Below are 23,241 nucleotides of genomic sequence, written 5' to 3'. Positions count from 1 at the left end.
TGATGAGTTGAGGAACAAACAGCTGATTTTAACGTTAAGCAATATATCAGATGATATCATTAATCAGATATGGGAGCTCCTATTGACAATGTCTCCCCACGGGACAGAGTTACAGACACCAGGGTAGGTTTTAACGTAGAGAAAAGGAACAAAATGCGTGAAACGAACGGACGAATCTAGTGTGAATCATAATATAGTCAAAGCCTCTTAGCACTAATATCTTCTTCTCCGTCTTTATTCACGCGTTAATGACGACATCCAGTCGGTAAAAATGACGTGAAATATCATTTTATCATCGCTTTGTGGTGAAGTAAAGATATACTTGACACTCATAGGAAATGGGAGATCGACCATAGAGAAGTGGGAGGAGAAAAAGAACCAATGTTTTTTTTTATTTTTTAATGAATGAACCTATAGTATAGTAAAACGTCTTACTATAAACATAATTACAAGAAACCCTCTCTACCACCTATAGCAATGGCCAACGACTCTTTATCTGAAAGTACATCTTTCAAAGCCCTTGGCCTAACGTTCACAGGAAACATAAGTTGGAACAATTACAGTGAAGGCATTGCCAGGGCCGCTGCAAGAAAGGTGGGCTCTCTCTACCGTGCTAGACAACTACTAACACCGGAAAGTATCCTGTACCTCTATAAGGCCGCCATTCGCCCATGTATGGAGTATTGCTGTCACATTTGGGATGGTGCATCTGCTACTAGTCTCTCGCTCCTTGACTAGGTTCAAAAGAGAGTCGCAAACCTGATAGGCCCTGAACTGGTATCTAAGCTTCAGCCTCTGTCCCATCGACGAAATGTTGCATCCCTCAGCCTGTTCTACAAGTATTTTAGTGGTGAATGCTCTGACGAACTACAATCACTTGTGTCCCCACGACGTGAGCACCCTCGACAAACCCGATAGGCTGCTAAATCCCACCCCCACACTGTAGAGATCCCTAGATGTAAAAGATCTTTCTACTCCAATAGTTACTTGCCCAGAACCGCTAGACTTTGGAATTCCATTCCAGGTCCCTGCTTCCCCAACAGTACTTACGTATAGAAGCTCAAGTGTAACGTGAACCGACATCTTGCTGCCCAAATCCCTACATAGTACCCTAGTAGCTGTTGTCCCTGATAGTAGCCCCTTACACGAAAGTGGCAATTTGCCTTGTTTGGGGTGAAAATGTAATTAAAAAAAAGGTTCATTCATTAAAAAGTATGATACTTATGTTGTGTTTATTTCAAATATTTTACTCACAATCGTTCGTTTTCGTAAATCATTTTAAACTGAAGATTATTATAGGAGTTTTCTACTTTAAGTTTTAAAATTTGCAAAGAAATAACAATAAGAAGCTAGGGTGGCTACAGTGCATCCTGGACAACGCTGGGAGGCTTCGATAGTTAATAATAAAACAGAGACTTAGAACGAATCTCGATGACGTAGAATCCTCCTTTTTTTTACACACGTTCACCTCTAACAAGGCATATCGTCAGTTGGACGTAAGGAACTACTATTTGGGACCATGCCTAGGAAAGATTAAAAGATGTTAGTTTGCGTTACATTTGAACGCCTGCATATCAGTACAGCCAGGGAAGCAGGTAGCAGGAAGGAAATTCCAACATCTAGATGTTCGAGGAAAGAAGCTATTGGACTATAAAGCTTTCTTAGGGACCTCAACAGTGAAGGGGTAAGATTTTGTTGCTAAGCGGGTTTCTTAGGGATATGTACATCGAGGGGTAATAAATGCAACAAGTTCATCAGAGCATATTCCATTAAAATATTTGTAAAACAGGCACAGAAATGCAACATTGCGGTGATGGGACTGGGGTTGGACCCTATCCAAGAGGCAGAGGCTAGTGGTAGATTGCATCAGCCTAGATGTTGCAAGAATACTCCATGAATGTGCGAATGGTGGCTTTGTAAAGGTACAGGATACTTTCAGGGGTAAACAGTTTTCTAGCTCGATAGAGGGAACCCACCTTCTTTCCAGCAGATGTCGCAATGTCCTCAATGTATTTGTTCTAGTTCATATTGGCTGTGAATGTAAACTGAGGATTTTGAAGGAAGAATTCTCAGGTAGGGTGTTATTTGTCATAGATATCGGTGGTTAGAGAGGCGTGTTGTAATTATTAAAGGAGAGCATCTTAGTTTTACTAACATTTAATGTTACCATTCATTTGCGGTCCCATTCTACTACGGTTTAGAGGTCATTATCTAAGGATTCAGCCATTGTCTTGGATTTATGTACATCCGTTCTTCTCTCATGCATGTTATAGAGTGTTGTATCATCAGCAAATATATCCATCTCGGACACAATATTATCAGGGAAGTCATTTATGAGTATCACGAATAATAATGGTCCAAGGATCAGTCCCTAAGGCACTCCCGCATTAATGCTTGAATGTATGTTAATCAATGACAACCTTAATCGTCCTATTGTCTAAGAAGGGTTTTATTATGTTTAGTATACCTCCAGATATACCGTACGATTTCATATTTATTAGCAGTCCTTCGTGCTAGACTTTGTCAAAGGCCTTGGATATATCAAAGGCTATAACCCTGGCCCTGCCTGCCTAATCCAGTACATGGTATATGCGTTCAGAGATGACTGTTAAAATAATAGATACATTGAGAGCATTGCCAAGGCTGCTGCAAGGAAGGTTGTCTCCCTCTACCGTGCTAGAAAACTACTTACGCCTGACAGTATCCTGTACCTCTATAAGGCCACCATTCGCCCATGTATGGAGTACTATTGGCTGGTGCATCTGCTGCTTGTTTCTCGCTCCTGGACAGGGTTCAAAAGAGAGTCGCCAACCTGATAGGTCCTGAACTGTCATCTAGGCTTCAGCCTCCGTCCCATCGACGAGATGTTGCATCCCTCTGTCTGTTCTACAAATACTTTAATGGTGTATGCTCTGACGAACTGCAAACACTTGTACCTCCACTACGTAACTACCCCCCCCCCGACAAACCCGACAAGCTACTAAGTCTCATCCCTTTAGAGCAGAGATCCCTAGGTGCAAGAAAGCCTTTTACTCCAATAGTTTCTTCCCCAGAACTGCGGGTCTTTGGAACTCCCTTCCGGGATTCTGCTTTCCCAACTGTACTGATATGCAGAAGTTCAAGTGTAATGTTAACAAACATCTTTCTACTCATCTCCCTTCATAATGACCCTGCTAATTAAGTCCCTGATAGTAGCCTCCTGCTTCAAAGTGGCACTGTGCCTTGTTTGGGGTGAAAATTGAATAAAATAAAAATTTGCAGTAGAACGACATTGCCTAAATTAATATTGCTTGCCAGATAGAAGATTTGCTTTTGCGAGGTGGTGAACTATATTTTAGCGAAGATGGGGAGGAAACTGATAGGGCGATAATTGAGAGGGTCAGTCCTTTCACCAGAATTCTTGTACACTGGTACCACAGGGCGATTTTCCAGCTATTAAGGAAGCAATATTCAGCAATGAATTTATTCTAGAGTTTGGAAAGTATGGGAGCTAGCACAGCTGAGCATTTCTTAATTATTATAACAGGGATGAGATCAGGCCCATACGCCTTGGAAATATTTAAGTATTTTATGATATCGCGGACATGAGAAGATGTGATTTTTTACATAATCTAGTGTGGCTTCAGTCCACATAAGGAAATTTGGGAGGGAGTTGTTTCTTAACTCTAAAGAGGAGTTGGAGGCGAATCGCCGAGCAAACAGTTCCGCCATTTCGGTTGTATGCAACCTTCTGGTTGTTGGATAGTGGAGGAATTACTGATTTCCCTTTATTCACTACACTATTATAGATTTTCCAGAAATCATGTTCCTATCTTTTGCCATTCTATGCGTTCCTTTGTTATTTCAGCGTGTCTTTTTTTTTTTTTTTTACTTTGGCTATTTCTCTTTTACAATGATTTCTAGCATCTATAAATGTTTGCCTATTTGTATTTGAATTATGATGTAAAAATCGTCGGAATGTATGCTGTCTTTGTGCAATGGCAGCTGCACAATCTGTAGTGAACCATGAGGGTCAGTGAGGCTTGCTATTATACTTCCGTTTTGGGAACATGTGCTTCAATGCCCGCTTTGCCTCATTCAGTTGTCTCATTGGCACCCTCTTCAGCAGGAAGAGAGAAGATATCGATCTATGGGATTCTCTGGTGTGTTCTCTGATGGTTTCCCAGTCAGCCCTTTTGTAGTACCATGTTGCTTTGAGCAATTGCTCCTCACCTTAGGGTTGGGAATTAAGTGTGATGTCAACTAGGTGGTCTGCGTTTCCAAGTAGACTGTGGACATTAGTCACACAATCCTTGGGTACTGTGATGAGCAATAGGTCTAGAAGTGACGTCTGCTGGAGTTCACGGTCTGGTAGGCGGAGTGGGAACATTACTTTCTTAGGGAAGTATTTGTCTCCACGCGGAAATTCTATAGTAAACCCACTATCCACACTTCGACCTGTGTAATTGCTATTGTGCATATGCAGCATGTATTTCACCGATTCAACTGCTATAAGTCAGCTACAAATAGACAACAAATTGTAGCATCAAGAAACCATTGTATAACTGTGATAGCCATCTCCCTCTTTCTTTATTTCTTTCTTTCTGTGTGTGTATGTATGTATGTATGTGTATGTATGTATGTATGTATGTATGTATGTATGTATGTATGTATGTATGTATGTATGTATGTATGTATGTATGTGGTGTTCTGAGCCGGCAAAATCTATAATTTGAGATTTATTTTCTTTCTTGGTAATTGTTATGACGTCCAGTGTGGGTTTATCCATTTCCATGTCCAAAAGGATTGTGTGGTTTTCGTTTTTCCAGCATTGTATCCGGTTTGTGCCTGTACTATTTGGTTGCATGTTCGAAGTGCAGTCGTTCGCAGAGTTCCCCATGTATTGCTTTCTCCAAGCAGTTGTGTATGTTATTGTATTCTTTCCACGTACAGTCGTGACTGTCAACAGCTTATACATCCGGAGTCTTTTTTATTTTAATTTTTGTTTACGTTTTTCTATTTACTTTTCTAGCTATGCTGTTTTGTTATCAAATTAATTTCTTGATAGAATTTTAGCAGTTGAATTAAATTATTACGGCATCGTTTGCTCATTAAATTATTTCTTGAATCAAATTCTCATTAAACCATAGCATATGTTTGTTAGGATAACCTTGTTTTGATTATTATTTATAACATTACTGAACGTAATCAGCATCCAAAGCTTTAAATCTTTTAATGTGTGTGGATTTGCTAAGAATATTAAAGCCGAAGATGACGTTTTAACCGATAGTTTAAATTCTTTCAAATCCCTTTCCAATTCCAAATGCTGACGAAGTAATAGATTATTTTCTTTTCAATTATAAACAATAATAAGTGGTCTTGACTAGTCTACGAAGTCAAGTGTCACTTTGTGACTGGGTTCAAATCAGCAGTAATGGTCACGTCATACACAGATGATAGAATAAGCATTAAACACTAGCGTCTGTAGTTATTTTAAATATTTTTAAAGATTTTTTTGGATTATATTATAGTCATAAACACCCTTTAAGAAATTAAAGTTGACTGTTTATATGTCCGCTGGCATAGTATTTACAGACACTTAATTTCTCGCAATTGTTGTGTTAATTGTTGGTGGCTTAGAGGAAAAATACTAGGCTACGGATACAAGAGTGGCTAGGTCTGAATCTCCCAACCAGCAATACTTATCATTCCTACACTGTCTGTAAGAATCAAAATAATTAATATTTATATGAAAAATATCATACACACACACACACACAAATATATATATATATATATATATATATATATATATATATATATATATATATATATATATACTTGTACTTTTTTGTAGAAAAAGAAATCCCATACAGTGCTCTATTATTAGGGAAAAAACCTTTCTCGAAATAAGAGCAATATATTTTTTTTGTATAATATATATAGGAATTTACATTTATATCGGTAGTCGGTACCGACGGTTTCAAGCCCGGTAGTTGAGGACTGCTCTTAATGTCCGCCTCAGGCTCTCTTCATCCGACTCTCATCTGTCTTTAACCGGAACCGGAACTCTATATATGCACACCATAATTTTTATTTATTTATTTTATCCTTTTTTTTATTTATTAATTTTTTTTTGTATGCTACTTTAATAAGGTAATAAATTTGAAGCGTTAAATTAAAAAGTATGAGATGATGGCTTCTATATTATTATTTTTCTTTAAGCACCCCCCTATCATTCAGTTTAAGTCTCGTTTAAAAGCGTTTTAAAAATTCATTTTAAGTTATGTCTAATCTCGTTTAAAAATAGGGTAATAAAATTTAGAATGAAAAAGACCTAGGAAGTGCCCAGGGGATGGTATAAACTAATATTTAAGTATCGCTTTGCGTTTAAAAACGTTTAATATTTATTTTAAAAGAATCTCTAGTTTCGTTTTAATTACGGTAATAATATTTAGTTAAAATAGACTTAAAATGTGTAAACATTTGGCATATGTTTATATTTAAGTATCGTTTCACGTTTAAAATTATTTAAACGTTATTTTAAAATTATATGTACTTTCGTTTTAAAAACGGTAATAAATCTTAGATTGAAATAGGTCTAAACGGTGTCAAAAATTGGCGTTTTTCTATTTAAGTATATTAAGTATAACATGATCTCGCTCTATTCAAAAACACGTTTTAAAACATTTAAAATTTTAAACTTAAAAATTCTCTCTAGATTTCGTTTAAAATGGGTGATAAGATCTACAATAATATAAAATAAAATATTTTGACATGTGTCTATAACTAACCCCTTTTTTTATCTTCACGTTTTATCTTTTTTTCTATCCCAATTTATAAGAAGCGATCCTCTTCTATGTATACAGTCCTTCAAGCATTCATTTCTTACATTTAAGCATCCATCTTCTTGGGTTGCTTTTAAAATATAATATTTTTCGGCATTGCAGAGCGAGCATTGTTTTAACTCTGGGGAGTATGAAGGTTTTTGCTCGATTTTTTTTCCATTTCACTGTAAAAGGTGCACCTTCTTCTTTTAACTGCCAGATCTTGTTTGCTAAAGCCGTATTACTTCTCTCTTTTGCTCTAAAAGAGCTCATGTGCATATAATATCTCTGTTTAAACGGCCCCTTCGTCATTCCAATGTATTTATTAGTTACGTTTGTGGATGTATTCGTTACAGTTTCTTCATATACAAGTGACTCTGCTTTACAATTCCCTTCAAGCGGGCACTCATTTTGGGCTCTGCAAGAGCAGGTTGCATTTTCCCTCTCTATTGGTTGTCTAGAGATGATGGATTTTATTGACGGTATTGTTGAGTAGCTTATTTAAATTGTATTTCTATTGAATATTTTATGTAGCTTGTGCTTTTTAGGAAAATGTTTATCTAGTAGTTTCAAGAACAACCGTCCTACTTTAGTTTTTATATTTAATGAGAATGGAGGTAGAAACCAAATTACTTTCCGTCCTCTGTTTTTTTTTTTTTTTTTTGGTTTTTTGTTGGTTATGGGTTGGTTCGAATTTTATTTGTTCTTTAAATCCACTTTTATGGGGCGCGTCATTGTAATATGGAGCTGCATGTTCAAATACTTCTGCATTTGAAGATAATGTAGATATTCTTTTGCTCACATTTACTACCATATTTTTAAATATTGTCGGGGGTGGCATGAACCTTTGTTTATGTGTACTAATTTTTCATTTGGTTTATGAAAGGGTTTATATATTCTTTTTTGGAGATCTAAAGTTACGTCTAGGAAGTCCATTTTACGTAAATTTGTGGATATTATTATTTTAAATCCTAACTCCTTGAAATACTTTTCTATTTCTTTTCTAAACCTGTCTAATGCTTTTCCATTGTAATTTCGCGATAGACACAAACCATCATCTCTATATAGTCCGAATGAATGATCTGGGAATTTCTTTTCTAAGTTGGTCAGTATAAACAGTCCGACTAAATCGCATACGTCTGCACTGTCATAGGCCCCCATTGCGACGTCAAATTGGTCCTCATCGTTTGTTTTTTTAACACACGTTTTTCCTTCGAAAAACAAGAGAGTCTGTCTTGCTTGCATAATTGTTTCTATATCTAGGGTGCGTATCTTTCTATATTTTGATGCAAATTGTAATGTCTTTTCTAAGATTTCTTTATTAATGGAGGGATAAAAATCCACTATATCCATCTGGGTGAACCTGCAATTTTGCGGTTCTTCTATATTTTTAAACCAGTCCAGGACTGAGTTTGTATTTGCCCACAATTTAAGGTTCAAATTTCTTTTTACATCCTTAACTATCTCCTTGATAATGAATTTGCTAGCCAGGCCTATCTCACTTTTGGCGGGGTTAATTAGCCTACAGGTTGGTTTATTTTCGAAATTGTCTTTGTGGTCTTTTAAAGTAACAAATCCGTTTTTCTTTGCTAATCTATCGACTCTATACTCTATGCCTAATCTCGTGGCTATCTCTGTGGCTTCTTTATTTATTGATTCATAAGTTCCCTTTTCCGTTAGTTGGTATTTATCGGTTAAAGACAGATGAGAGTCGGCTGAAGAGAGCCTGAGGCAGATATTAAGAGCAGTCCTCAACTACCGGGCTTGAAACCGTCGGTACCGACTACCGATATAAATGTAAATTCCTATATATATTATACAAAAAAAATATATATATATATTTCTTTTTTTGTTGTTTTATTTTACTTCACTTTAAGTTCTCAGAAGTCAAGGGGCCCACAACCAGGGGCTAACACTTGAACTCTATATGAGATACATAGATATTCGAATGTTCCATTAAAGTTCTTTATCTCTCAAACATTGAGTTAATAAAGAAGTTGAGAACATAATTTTCCTCTCCCCAATTAACCATTTTTATACGTTGTATTATATCTTTTATTTTGGTCTCTTGGTCTTACTGAATTCCAGGACAAGAATTTTTCTAGTCTGGTGGAGTATCCAGTTTCGTGCTGTTACTTGAGGTAACATCACTTGGAGAAGGTGCACCATTCCTCGTAAAAGCTAATATGGGTTAGCGATAGTGAGGAGACCTTATTTGAGCAGCGAACACCATGTGATTTTGAATATTTGGTCAGGGTTTACTTCTATGGAAAAAGTATCCTCATGCCAGATTGTTCTGACAAACTACTTTACAGAGAGACCTTAGACACTCGAGGACAGTGTCTAGTAGGCATTCAAGTTGTGAGTAGTGAAAGGGAAATGGGGGACCATACATATATACATACATACATACATATAGATATATATAATAAATGGCAATAATCTATATTCCAAATTTCATGATGTTGACCACCTTACAATTTATTCCTTCAATTCAGTTGACATTTACACTTCTTGACAGTATCAACAGTAGCACAAGATCATTCACTTAATTATTATATCAACCAATGAAATTTGGAATATAGAGTTTTGTCATTTACGATTACGTATTCATTATATGCGCTGTAATTGAGCAATCTTAAATAAGGATTATAGTAATAAGTAAATATAAGTGAATAAGTGAATAAAGAATATTTCCACACACACACACACACATGCACACACACACACACACACACACACACACACATATATATATATATATATATATATATATATATATATATATATATATATATATATATATATATGATAATTTTGTAAACATCTAGCGCTCCATCCTTTCGGGAATCATAGTCAGTACAGGGAGTTACGATTATAGCCGGTTGAGAGATACTTGCTTGCGCTTGCTTGTGACGATAAAATTGTCCGGTTTTCGAGTTCTGGTTTCACATTTTCATCTTTTTACCGATTTCTTCTAATAAAAACGAAGAAGAAATTGTAAACGAAGAAAGAAAAACAGTCGATGCTAGGCATTGTTTCCAAATGAATTATTTGGGTCTAGATAGTGTTTTTGTTTAAATAGAAACAACTACTGGAAACATTTTACTAGTAATTAATTTCAGTCATTTTTTAACGTATATCGTTACAGTAATTTAAAAAATATGTCAGCTAGCGTCATTCTTTCACTTAAAAAACGGTGCTGTCATTGAAAAAGAAATTATAAAACTGTGTTCAGTCCAGATTCTGTAGAAGGAATTTAATTTTTATTGAAATCTTACATGTATGTGAAGAATACTTAAGAATGGTCGACAAAAAAATTAAACTTTTGTTTCGTATTCAAAAAATAAACAATATAGGAATAAAAATTTATAATCAAATTTAGTCAATATTTTAATGATTTATATAACACAAACAGAATGAGTTAACGCTTTTCTAGGCCAACAAGGCCGATAGCCATTAGTCGCGTGCTCTCGTGTAATGAATGAATGCGTGAATGTAGGATTGACATGAAATTCTTAAAGATAAACTAAAATGACCGAAAAATGGGCTGAAATGACTTAAATAAATAAAAAGTAAATGACTTAGAATTATTTTAATGAACTTAAGGATGAATTGAATGACCTTAAGAATGATTTGAATGCTTAAAAAATAACTGGAATCCTTCAGAAACAACTTGAATGATCTGGAGAATGACTTGAATGGCTTTGAGACTGACTGGTTGTAAAGTGGGTGATCATTTTAAATTAAATTAATACAGAAAAGTGATCCCCCACTTTATATCACAAAGTAACAAACATAAGTACAGCATGTAGTAAGAACAGATACTACACTTTGATCTTGGCCAAAGGCTCAAGAAAAAGGTATTTATTTGCTCCCCCAACGAGCAAATTAGGCACAAGGCCGATTTTTAAAGTGAGGAGTAAAAGGAAAATGGGGACCAACTCCCCGGGGAGTAGGGGAGCTGGATAGTGACAATAGGTATAAAGGGTTGCCCCTACATTAATCAAAGTCTTATATGTGGGGTTGGTATTTATTTGCTCCCACGCCGAGCAAATTAGGCACAAGGCCGATTTTTAATGTGAGGAGTGAAGGGGAAATGAGGACCAACTCCCCGGGTAGTAGGGCAGCTGCATAGTGACAATTGATATGAAGGGTTGCCCCTACATTGACTAAGGTCTTATGTTTGGGGTTTCCCCCACATATGGTCTTTGCTTGCAGTATCTGCCGGAACAGATGGTATTTATTTGCTCCCACACCGAGCAAATTAGGCACAAGGCCGATTTTTAATGTGAGGAGTGATGGGAGGGGGAAGGAAAAAAGGGGACCAGCTCCCGAGAGGTGGGAAATGGGAGCTGGTTAAAGGTCAGGCATGTGGTGTTACCCCCACATCTGGTCTTTGCTAGTCATAGCTAGTCATAGCTTGCAGTATCTGACGGAACAGATACTACACTTTGATCTTGGCCAAATGGCCAAGAAAAAGCGGCATTTATTTAGTCCCCCACTGAGCGATTTTTAATGTGAGGAGTGAAGGAGAAATGAGGACCAACTCCCCGGAAGTAGGGGAGCTGGATAGTGACAATTGGTATGAAGGGTTGCCCCTACATTGACCAAGGTCTTATATGTGAAGTTGCACCCACATGTTGCCTTTGCTTGCAGTATGGCCAAGAAAAGCTGTAAAAGCTCAGAACAGCATCTATTAACAACAGACCTTTGATCTTTACCAAAAAGGCCAAGCACAGAAGTTTTACGGACAAACCGACCTACCGACCGACAGAGTGACTTATAGTGTCGCTTGCACGCGACTAAAAACCACACAATTTTAATGATTAATGAGTTTATTTTGCTAAACATTTCAGACCTGTTTGCGCTTTACTTAGTTTTTGTTCCATCTTTTGAGAAAATAGTTTTTTTTTAGAGTTGGGGTTATATTGAAGTTTATAGATTTAATATAACCTAATTATTACAGTATTACACTTTATTTGTTAATTCAATTTATTAGAAAACCACATCATAAAACTGATCAAATTCTGTAGAAGAAGCCTGATTTTTATTGAATATGAAAAATCTCCTGTTTTATATAAAAAATTGACGTTATAATATAACATGACTCACCGCTTATCTGGGCCAAAAGCCACCCAAGGTTATAGGTTAAAGAGATTATTTTGCTAAACATTTGTAACTTATTTTTGTTTTATTTTTTAGTTAAATTATTTTTACAATAAAAAGCAGACAAAAACTGCTTCTTTTTGAAAGAGAAATACTTTTTATTTAACTATTTTAAGTTGAAAGCGTGTAGAGATAATCATACACACATTATATATATATATATATATATATATATATATATATATATATATATATATATATATATAAAATAAAAAGGAACAAACCGTATTATGTGTTCATCAACGTTTCGTCTTTATTTCGAGACTTCCTCTGGATGAATGAGATTAAGAAACCAAAAAATATACCAGTACAAAATATTTGAAAATCGTTAATTTAATTTTAAAACTATGAACGCAAGTTTATATTCTTATTGGGAAAAAGATATATCTGTTAAAATTCAAATATAAGTTTGTAACAGAAATGAAATGAGTGTTTTTTTATGTAATTTATTGATTGAGATTATGTGTTAATTATTACAGGGAGTGTTTGAATGGTGTGAGAAAGTTAACCTGTGTCCACAGTTAAATAATGTTCTTTTAATAACAGTGTACTTATTAATGGCGCTATGTTGTAGAAACCTCCACGTTGTTTAATAGTGTTTGAAATTGCGATAAGCGCAGATTCAAGAAGTCTCCGGCGCGGTTTATTTTAAATAAATTTAACTACTTTTGCTTGTTTAAAGTCAAAGGTGTGGTTATGTTGCAATGAATGAGAGAATAATGCACTTAGAGAATTGCTATTTTTTATATCTCTTTTGTGTTCATTGAGCCTTTTTTCCAATTTACGCTGAGTTTCACCAACGTATTTATGATGGCAATTATGGCAAGGAATAGTATATATACCTCCATCGGAAACTGGTTTGTTATAGAGATGTTTCGTGGTTTTTAATATATGTCTTATGGTTAGTGATGTGGTTTGTACGATAGGAATTTTTAGTTTGTTTAGTGTGTTATAGATTATTGTATTATTGGTGTGTGTATGTAAAAGAAGATGTCTGTTTATGAGAGAAAGGTCTGGTGTGTATGATTTTTTATTATTATTTATTCTGGAAAATATTTGTGTGGCTTTTCTCTTAGCATTCAATATGAAATATGTCGGATATTGCAAGGTTTTCAAAATGTTTGTAAGATATTTGAATTCTTCGTCCAGATATTCAGGACTGCAAATTCTGAAAGCGCGTAAGAAGAAACCAATTATCATCCCTGTTTTTATTTTATTGTTATGGTGTGAATAGAAATGTATGTAATCGTTTTTGTGTGTAGTTTTGCGGTGAACTTTGAAAGATAGTTTATTATTGGATTTTATTATAAGTATGTCAAGAAAAGGTAATGAGTTATTGTTTTCTGTTTCATAGGCAAACTTTATGGAAGGTTCGACTGAGTTTAATTTGTCTCTAATGATATTTATGCGCGTATTTTCAGGAAGAAAAATTAAGATGTCGTCAATGTATCTGAAATACTCTGTGTTTGGAGGTAATTTGAATTTAAAAGGACCAGATTCTAGGAATTCTAAGAAAAGGCAAGCTAATACTCCACTAAGAGGGTTACCCATAGGAAGACCAAAATTTTGTTTATAGAAATTGTTATTGAAATGAAAGTAAGTCATGTTAGTTATAAGTCTAATGATTTTTATAAGAGTGTCGGGAGGAAAAGGTAAGCTAATGTTAGATTTTTTTAAATGTTTAAGGAGTAGATTCAAGCATTTTTTAATGGGGACATTAGTATATAATGATGTTATATCTAAGCTGTGAATAGTTTTGTTTTGCACGTTAATGTTTTTTATTTTGTTCAGTAAATCTCCGGAGTTCTTTATGTGGGAGGTGCTGATAGTGCCCAGTAGTGGAGTCAAAACGTTGGATGTGGCACGTGCAATTTTGTGTGTGGCACTACCGATGCCGGATATTATAGGGCGCATAGGGATGTCTGGTTTGTGAATTTTGGCCAGGCCATATAGTGATGGAACATTGGGGTGGTATTCAATGTATGACATCCAAGTTTTATTGTATTTTATAAGTTTTTTATAAGATTGGTTGAAATTCTCAACACTTCGGTTTACTGTCTTTAAATCAGTTTTGGTGTAAGTGTTGTTGTCTGCCAACAATGTGGAAATTTTTTCCAGGTATCCATCTTTTTCCATTAATACTATACCACCACCTTTATCAGCTGGTGATATAATCAAGTTATTGTTATTCGCTAGGTGTTTCAAAGCCCTTAGTTTCGGACTAAAATTCGCAACTGGCATACATTCAAATATTACCACCGACGCAATTTTGAAGAATTACAAACATGAAGATACGGATTTTCAAAAAGGTTTCATACAGAGTGTTATTTCTGTTGCAGTTACTCATCAATACGATACTGTACTTCTTAAGAGATACATAGATGCTTTTTCTTGAAATGAAATTTCATTTAATTTTACTACATATTTTTATCGCCACATATTTACGTATAATTTTTATCGTATTTTTCAGTTGTTTTATGGTATCATCCTTGCCGTTTATTTTGTCTTTTGCTCTAAATAGATAACTATATAGTTTTTATGCGATATAGACAGCTTTTACACCATACCAGTCTCCGAAACGATAAAATGCACTTGATTTTGACTTACTTTGTTATTGTCGGGAATAATGCCCTTCTTTTTTTATTTTTTCTTTAGAATCGAGTTTTGACTTTTTATGTATTTTCCTTGTGTACGCCATATCAGATTCTTCAATGTTCTTTGGATCATTTTTGAGTTGTCAGTTTTCTGTTAACTTTTGCAGTGTTAGGTTCGGTTCACTTTATAATTTAGCTAAAACTTTGCGTCGAATTTCAGAGTCTTTTGCCGATACCAAGCCTCGTACAAATATTAGGCTATTGAAAACGTCACCACTAAGCTTAGCTAGTTTGAAATTGTCGCAATGTTTGCTACTTATTGGCGCGTTACTTTTCTTGGTTAAATTAAGGAATTTCCGCCTGTTGTGAAATAAAGACGTTTTCGGGCTGAAAGCTAAATTCAAATTTTCTATCCAGGGAATCATCACACTCTTCAGTTAGTTGTTGTAAGTCATACGTTGTAATCCACGAATTTGTTATGGGCTGTGAACCCCAGTTTTCGAAGCAATAAGAGAACCGTTTTACAGTCCGCCTAAGCGACACAATCAATGTTATACAGATCCTCAAACCTTCTAAAATACGAATCAAAAATTTCTTCTCATTTGAAACTAAATAAAATTATCAGTAACGATCCAAACTGCGTTTTGTGAGAATACTATGTTACTTTCCCTGGCTTTTATTTATTCAAGTTTGTAGTAATAAGTCTGTTTTCTTTTTTTTGTTCCACTAGCAGTTTTTAACATCTTTCTTCTATTTACTCTTCTTATTCAATGTGGTAGTTAATAGTGTTGGGACGATTATTCGGAATCCAAATCGGAAAAATCGAGACATTTGGGTGTATCGGACTCGGTATCGAAATCGAAAAAATTGGATTCTTTTGATTGCCTTTATTTGATTTGATTTAAAGCAAAATCTTACATTGCTAGTAATAATGATATAATAGTAAATATTTATTGATTTTTTTTAATACCAGTAAAGCTAAAATTGATAGATCATCCTCTACTAGTGTATTTCTACGTTTAGGAAAATATCTAAATATATTTAACATGTGTTTTTACGTAAATCGGGAAAAATAACAATTTTTTTCGTTATATATTTAGATATATATAAAGAATCGGAATCGGAACCAGTAATTGTATCGGAATCGGGAATTTAACACGGAATCGGTAATTGTATGTGAATCAGAAAAATATTGGAATCATCCCATCACTAGTATTTAATTAATTCGACCTGTCCTTCTACATTTTTTATTGCTGCTGTTCTATTTTGTATTTATACAGCTGTGCGATATGTGATTTAACATCCTCCATGGTTTTTTATTTTTATTTTTAAAGGAGAGGGGAAAATATAAATGACTTTATGTGCTTTAGACTAAACATGCAACATAACATTAGCTACTTTTATTTTCTTTACCGCTCTCCCTCTGGCTTCAAATTTTTACTGACACAGACGCAGCTAGTACCACAACACGTAACGTCTCTATATCTCATTCCCTATCACAGATAGTTACGTTTCCAACCCGTTTCCTAGACCAACAAGAACAACACGCATCACTTCTAGACCTGTTTCTGACCACAGTTCCCGATGACTGTGTAACGAATGCTCACATCTCTCTTGGGAACGCCAATCATGCAGTGGTAATGGTTGAAATCGTCCTAAACTCTAGAGCCAAAACTAAAGAGCCACTGCTAAAAACAACGAGATATTATAAAAAGGCTGACTGGGAAGCCATCAGGGACCTCATCAGGGACGCTCCATGGCAAAATATCTTTTCACTTCCTGCTGAACATTGCGTAAATGAGACCCCTGAATGGTTCAAAGCGGCAATTGAAGCACAGGTTTCCACACTCAAATTCTATAGCAAACCCCACTCTCCCCAATGGTTCACTTCAACTTGTGCAGCTGCCATAGCGCAACGACAGCATGCGTACTGCAAATTTAACCGACATAAGTCCAGTTCAAACAGACAGAAGTACATAGAAGCCAGAAATAATTGTAAGAAAGAAATAGCGACAGCTAAGAGATAATTTACTGAACCCCCCCCCCCAAAAAAAAAACGCATCGAAGCACAGAAATTAGGAACCCGAGAATTCTGGAAAATTTATAACAGTGTAGTAAATAATGGGCAATCAACAATTCCCCCACTATCCAACAATCATGAGGTTGTTTGCTCTGCAACTGAGAAGTCTAACATGCTTGCCAGACGGTTTGCCTCCAACACCACACTGGACTTTGCTAACCACCCCCTCCCTGACTTTCCTTTGCGGACTGACGCTACACGAGACGATCTGAAAATCACCCCTGCTCAGGTGCATGCTATCATAAGAAAGCTTGACACTGCAAATCATGTGGACCTGATCTTATCCCGGCTGTGCTATTAAAAGTAGCTCCAGTTCTCTCCAAAATTTACAACAAATGCCTTAATGAATCTTGCTTTCCTGCCTGCTGGAAAACTGCTTTTGTAGTGCCAGTTTTTTAAGAATTCTGGCGAAATAACTGACCCAGTAAATTATCGGCCCATTAACCTCCTCCCACTTTTCGCCAAAATATTTGAGACCATAATTAATCAAGCTCTAGTCCGTCAGCTTACAGATGCTAAACTTCTGACTGGCCAACAATATGGATTTATGCAATCCAGTTCCATCGCAGACATCCTAACTGTAATCTCAGAACGTATATACCAGTCACTTGACAAAGCGGAGGAGGGTAGAGTAGTAGCTCTAGATATATCTAAGGCTTTTGACAGGGTATGGCATGAGGGTCTTCTTAAGAAAATCTGATCATACAGCATCACTGGAAGAATACATAACATAATTAGATCCTTCTTAGATAAGAGAAAAATCCAGGTTGTCCTTGACGGTCGTACATCTAAACAATGTTATATAAATGCGGGAGTGCCTCAGGGGTCTATCCTTGGACCTCTGTTATTCCTAATATTCATAAATGACCTCCTTGACAAAATTTCTGTGAGATGAGTATGTATCCTGATGACGCCACGCTCTATAACAGACACGACAGGGAAACAAATGAACACATATCTAAAGAAATGGCAGAAACACTAGAGAAAGACCTCCGATCCGTAGTGGAATGGGGACATAAATGGATTGTCACATTCAATGCTACCAAGACTGAACTCGTTTCCTTCAATAATTACAAGAAGCATTCCCTACCGTCAATAGCAATGGCAAATGATTTTTTATCTGAAAATATATCTCATAAACTCCTCGGCCTAACGTTCACAGGAAACATGAGTTGGAACAATTACATTGAGAGCAATTTCAGGACCGCTGCGAAAAACGTAGGTTCTCTCTACCGTGCTAGAAAGCTACTAACGCCCGAAAGTATCATGTTCCTCTATAAGGCCCCCATTCGCCCATGTATGGAGTATTGTTGTTATATTTCGGCTGGTGCATCTGCCACTAGTCTCTCGCTCCTAGACAAGGTTCAAAAGAGAGTCGCTAATCTGATAGGTCCTGAACTGTCAGCTAAATTTCAGCCTCTGTCACATCGACGAAATGCTGCATCACTCTGCCTGTTCTACAAGTACTTTAACGGTGAATTCTCTGATGAACTACAAGCACTCGTGCCCCCTCGACGTAAATACCCCCGACAAACCCGACAAACAGCTAAATCCCACCCCTTTAGAGTAGAGATCCCTAGATGTAAGAGAGCCTTCTACTCCAGTAGTTTCTTCCCCAGAACAGCTAGACTTTGGAATTCCCTTCCGAGTCCCTGCTTCCCCAACTGTACTGACATGCAGAAGTTCAAGTGTAACGTGAACCGACATCTTGCTGCCCAACTTCCTACACAGTACCCCTAATGCTCATGTCCCTGATAGTAGCCCCCTACAACAAAGTGGCAATGTGCCTTGTTTGGGGTGAAAATGCAATAAAAAAAAAAACATGTAAAAAAATAATTTACGATTTTCCACGTAGAACCATCAACATCTTGAGGTCGAACTCAAGAAAAACAACACTCCCTTTCTCTTAATTAAAGTTGTTGTTTTTTCCTATGGCAGAAAAAAGTTTAAATCAAGTTCTTTTTGACAGAGCATTTAATTTTCTCTTTAAGAGAAACTCGAAGATAAACAAAAAACAAAAAAACGAAAAAATACGTTTTAGTTCAACAAAAAATCAACTTAAGGATTTTCATTGATAACTATTTTACCTGTTGAATAATATTTGTTTTTCTTTTTTAGAAGTTCTTAGAAAAAAAAACAGTTCAGAGTTTCTTCCTTCTTAAAACATTTAGTCGTCCGGTTCTACGGCACCGAGTCTCTGAATGATTCGTTGTTAGTATTTTTTAACACGATTTTCCCCGTTCGAATATTTCGTCGCAAGATCGATGTTCTTAAAGTGGATCCTTAGAATACCACGTTTTCAGGTCGAATACCAGTTGTTGTAGGAAAGGACTATAAAGACGATAACAACGAGGAAATAATATAACGTAAAAGAAAGTTAATCCAAAGAAATGTTGTTGATATTTTCCGACTGTAAATTTAGTCAGTCTTTATTCTCAGATTTAGGATTTATTCTCGGATTCTAGGATCGCGAGAGTTCCCCACGAGAGTATGACGCTCGGGGTGTTTATAATGGTTAGAAGAGTTCATAGCGAGCAAACGAGGAAGTCCCCATAACATATACTTGAAAACTTAATGGCTAAAGCAAAAATATAACTGATAAAAATATACTAATTGATAATAATTATAAACTGCACTTTTTGTTTAATTTTTGTAGAGAGGTGATAAGACGTGGCGCTATTAAGGTCATAAGGAGAAAACAATGTTGAATTTATTTACAACTTAAGTGTCTTTGGATATGCTGTTAAATTTCTGTGAGAAAGATGGAAATAGAGAGGCGAAATCTTTCTTATCCACTAGATTTCGAAACCGGTTTTGTATCCTGTTAAGGAGGAAAGGGTACATATTTCCTATTACTATTCTAATACTGTATACTTAATGTACTAATACAATATAATTAATATACTAATACTATATTATGATATAATAATCTCTATATTCCCTTTCCGTTTAATAAAAACTGGTTTTCTTTTTTTCTTTTTTTTTCTTTTTTTGAGGGGTGGGTGGGTTGCAGACCATTTACTAGTTGACCAGATGTGCACAAACCACAAGAGCAGTAGGAGCCTACTATCATGTCTGAAAATGACATAATGTTCAACGAGAGAGATCGGAGATGCACTGCTATAAAACACATGCTTTCTGTTGATCGAAGTTATGAAAATAGGACCATTATCAGCCCCCTCAAAATGCAAATCCGAACTTGAGGGCAAATCTCAATGAAATTTCCCGCCATGATTATGATTGATGTGATTTCAAGTTAATAACACATCATGCCATCTCACATTGTCGAAGTCGGCTTGTGTGATGATTCCCTGGTGCAATCAGGTGACAGAACCTGTGTGTGGCAGCAGGACTCAGCGCCGGTTTACATGTCCATAGAGACCTAGGCTTGGCTTCAGAAAGAATGCTACGACTTTGTACCTTTCTCTCACTGGCTCCCTCCTCTCCCGACCTAAAATCGCTGGACTAATTCATTTGGTCATACGTCATTACCAACATGACCTGGCACAACACCAAAGCCAGCCTGACCGCCGCCATCCGGCCGGCGCTTGTGGAAAGGCATGCTCCCAGTTCCGGACCCGTATCGAAATATTGAAAAGTTAAGGAGGAATGAAGAAAAAACTTCTTTAGGTTATGGCATTTCGAAGCTAAATACTTCTCATCGGAAGAGGATAAGGATCAGAATTATACAAAATGCAAATATAAAAGAAACTGTATTAATGACCTTTAAATGAGAATGAATAATAAAATTGTAAATAGTAATTAAAAGTAGGCACAACATAGAAGGATAACTCGGAAGGTATTACATATGTAGGTAATAGTAAAAACATATCAGCTACTCTGAAATAATGGGGATTATTAAAGAAGAGCGAATAATAAAAGAATAAATGAAAAATAGGGAAGATAGAAGAGAAAGTAGAGAAAGGAGAGGAGATAGAAACCGTAATTAAGGGAAACGGAGATACTTATATAAATAGATAAAAATTAAAATAAAACGACCTGAAAGTGAATAAAATGTTCAAAATATTTAAAAATAGAATAAAAATAACAAAGAAAATAAAATTCACTGGAACTTGTATCACGTTATCATTTTATTATTATTGCCTCACAAGTAGCTTTTACACAGGTCATCAGCCTGTAGTGTTCCCTGGAAGCTGAGTGACAAAAAGTCCCCCCCCCCAGATTTCCACTTCTTTCGATAACATTTGCAAATAGATTTGCATTATCGCAACAGCTGCTTGCCATTGATTTCTAGTTGGCAGAGGCCATTGGTGTTCACTGGCATTTGAGTGGCAATAAGCCTCTCCACGGTCCCAGTTCCTTCGCACTTATCCACTTATCCAGAGGAGGTCTGGTCAGTGCTCTCTCCTTGGTCTTTCCTTCCTCCTTAACTCTACTTGTCTATTGGGCCCAACTCTTTGGGGGGGGGGCAGTTGTGTGGTAATGGAAAATGGGAAGTTTAGAAAACTTAGAGATATGCGGCTTCAATGTTCTTGGTTCCATGTAACGTTTCCTGTTTTGTTTCTGCAGCAGTTCGTTTGGCCCGCGCTTATCGCTCATGTGTGTTAGTCTCCACATTCAAGGGGTTTCTGTAATAATAATAATAATAATAATAATAATAATAATAATAATAATAATAATAATAATAATGATAATAATAACAAAAATAATAATAGTAATAACAAAAATAATAATAATAATAATAATAATAATAATGATAACAATAACAATAATAATAATAATGATAATAATAATAATAATAATGATAATAATAATAATAACAATAATAATAATAATAATAATTTACAACAGTAATGAAGACAACTGAAAAATATTTCAAATAATATTAATTATAATAATAACAACAAAAACAATAATAATAATAACAATAATAATAATAATATTAATAATTTACAACAGTAATGAAAACAACTTAAAAATATTTCACATAATAATAATAATAATAATAATAATAATAATAATAATAATAATAATAATAATAATAATTTACAACAGTAATGAAAACAGCTGAAAAATATTTCAAATAATAATAATAATAATAATTTACAACAGTAATGAAAACAGCTGAAAAATATTTCAAATAATAGTAGTAATAATAATAATAATGATAATAATAATAATAATAATAACAATAACAATAATAATAAAAATAATAATAATAATAATAATAATAATAATAATAATAATAATAATAATAATTTACAACAGTAATGAAAACAGCTGAAAAATATTTCAAATATTTCAAATAATAATAATAATAATTTAAAACAATAATGAAAACAGCTGAAATATTTTGCAGCTGTTTTCATTATTGTTGTAAATTATTATTATTATTATTATTATTATTATTATTATTATTATTATTATTATTATTATTATTATTATTATTATTGGCTCAACTGGAGCTTTCACACAAGTCAACAAACGATCCGATTGGAAACCTGTGGTATCCTCTGGAAGCTGAGTGATAACAAGTCTCCCCAGACGTCCAGCCCTCTCCACCTCCTTCGATAGCATTTGCAAATGAATTTGCATCATCGCAACACCCGCTTACCATTGATTTCTCGCTGGTAGTGGCCATTGGTTTATACTGGAATTTGAGTGGCACTCAGCCTTATTATTATTATTATTATTATTATTATTATTATTATTATTATTATTATTATTATTATTATTGATAAACATTTTCATATCAACGGACAAGCTAATTTTTATCATATGACTCATTAGTGCGGATATATATAGATGGCGTATATGAAATCGATTCGAATTTATTCTGTTTTGAAATTACTTTTTTAAAATATATCTACATCGAATATACTTTCAATACATTGCGTGAGACGGGGATATCAACAAGCATTGAAATAAAACATATTTTCAAAAAGTGTTTCCATAGTTTTGGTCAAGTTTTGAAGGCGTGGTCAGTGTCTTTCAACTTGAAATGCGAAACGAATGAGGTGGAGCCTTCAGTTTTGTCGGCTGAATAGATCGTCGCTCGTTACCCACTTGAAATTATTCAATGTGGGCCTTCTTTATATTCAACCGTAACCATTCCTTTTTACAGTGATCACGCGGTCTCTCTCTCTCTCTCTCTCTCTCTCTCTCTCTATATATATATATATATATATATATATATATATATATACCTATCTCTCTCTCTCTCTCTCTCTCTCTATATATATATATATATATATATATAGAGAGAGAGAGAGAGATAGGTATAGATATATATATATATATATATATATATATATATATATATATATATATATATATATATCTTATTTATCACATATAACTGTCTGTTCAGTATCTTTTTCTATCTATCTATTCTTCTCCACTCTTCATTTCTACCCTTTCTTCCTCTCTATCTTTTCCTTCCTCTCTCTCTCTCTCTCTCTTTCTCGCACACACACACATACACACATACACACACATACACACACACGCATATATATATATATATATATATATATATATATGTACATACGCACGCATGCAAAGAACTCTTCCTTTTTCTCTCCTCTCATTTCTCCCATACCGATCACTATTTCAACATCTCTATACTTCT

General features: G+C 35.0%; 1 pseudogene; it reads right to left on the bottom strand.

Annotated features, from left to right (window-relative positions):
• Positions 1-11,126: 11,126 nt before the first annotated feature.
• On the bottom strand, positions 11,127-11,290 carry LOC145292610 (U2 spliceosomal RNA; annotated as a pseudogene).
• Between the last annotated feature and the right edge of the window lie 11,951 nt (positions 11,291-23,241).

This window comes from Euprymna scolopes, chromosome 13, assembly GCF_053919585.1.
Source record: "Euprymna scolopes isolate OS-2025 chromosome 13, ASM5391958v1, whole genome shotgun sequence".
Lineage (NCBI taxonomy): Eukaryota > Metazoa > Mollusca > Cephalopoda > Sepiida > Sepiolidae > Euprymna > Euprymna scolopes.
Note: the sequence above shows the minus strand (reverse complement) of the source record. Positions and strands in the feature narration are given on the sequence as shown.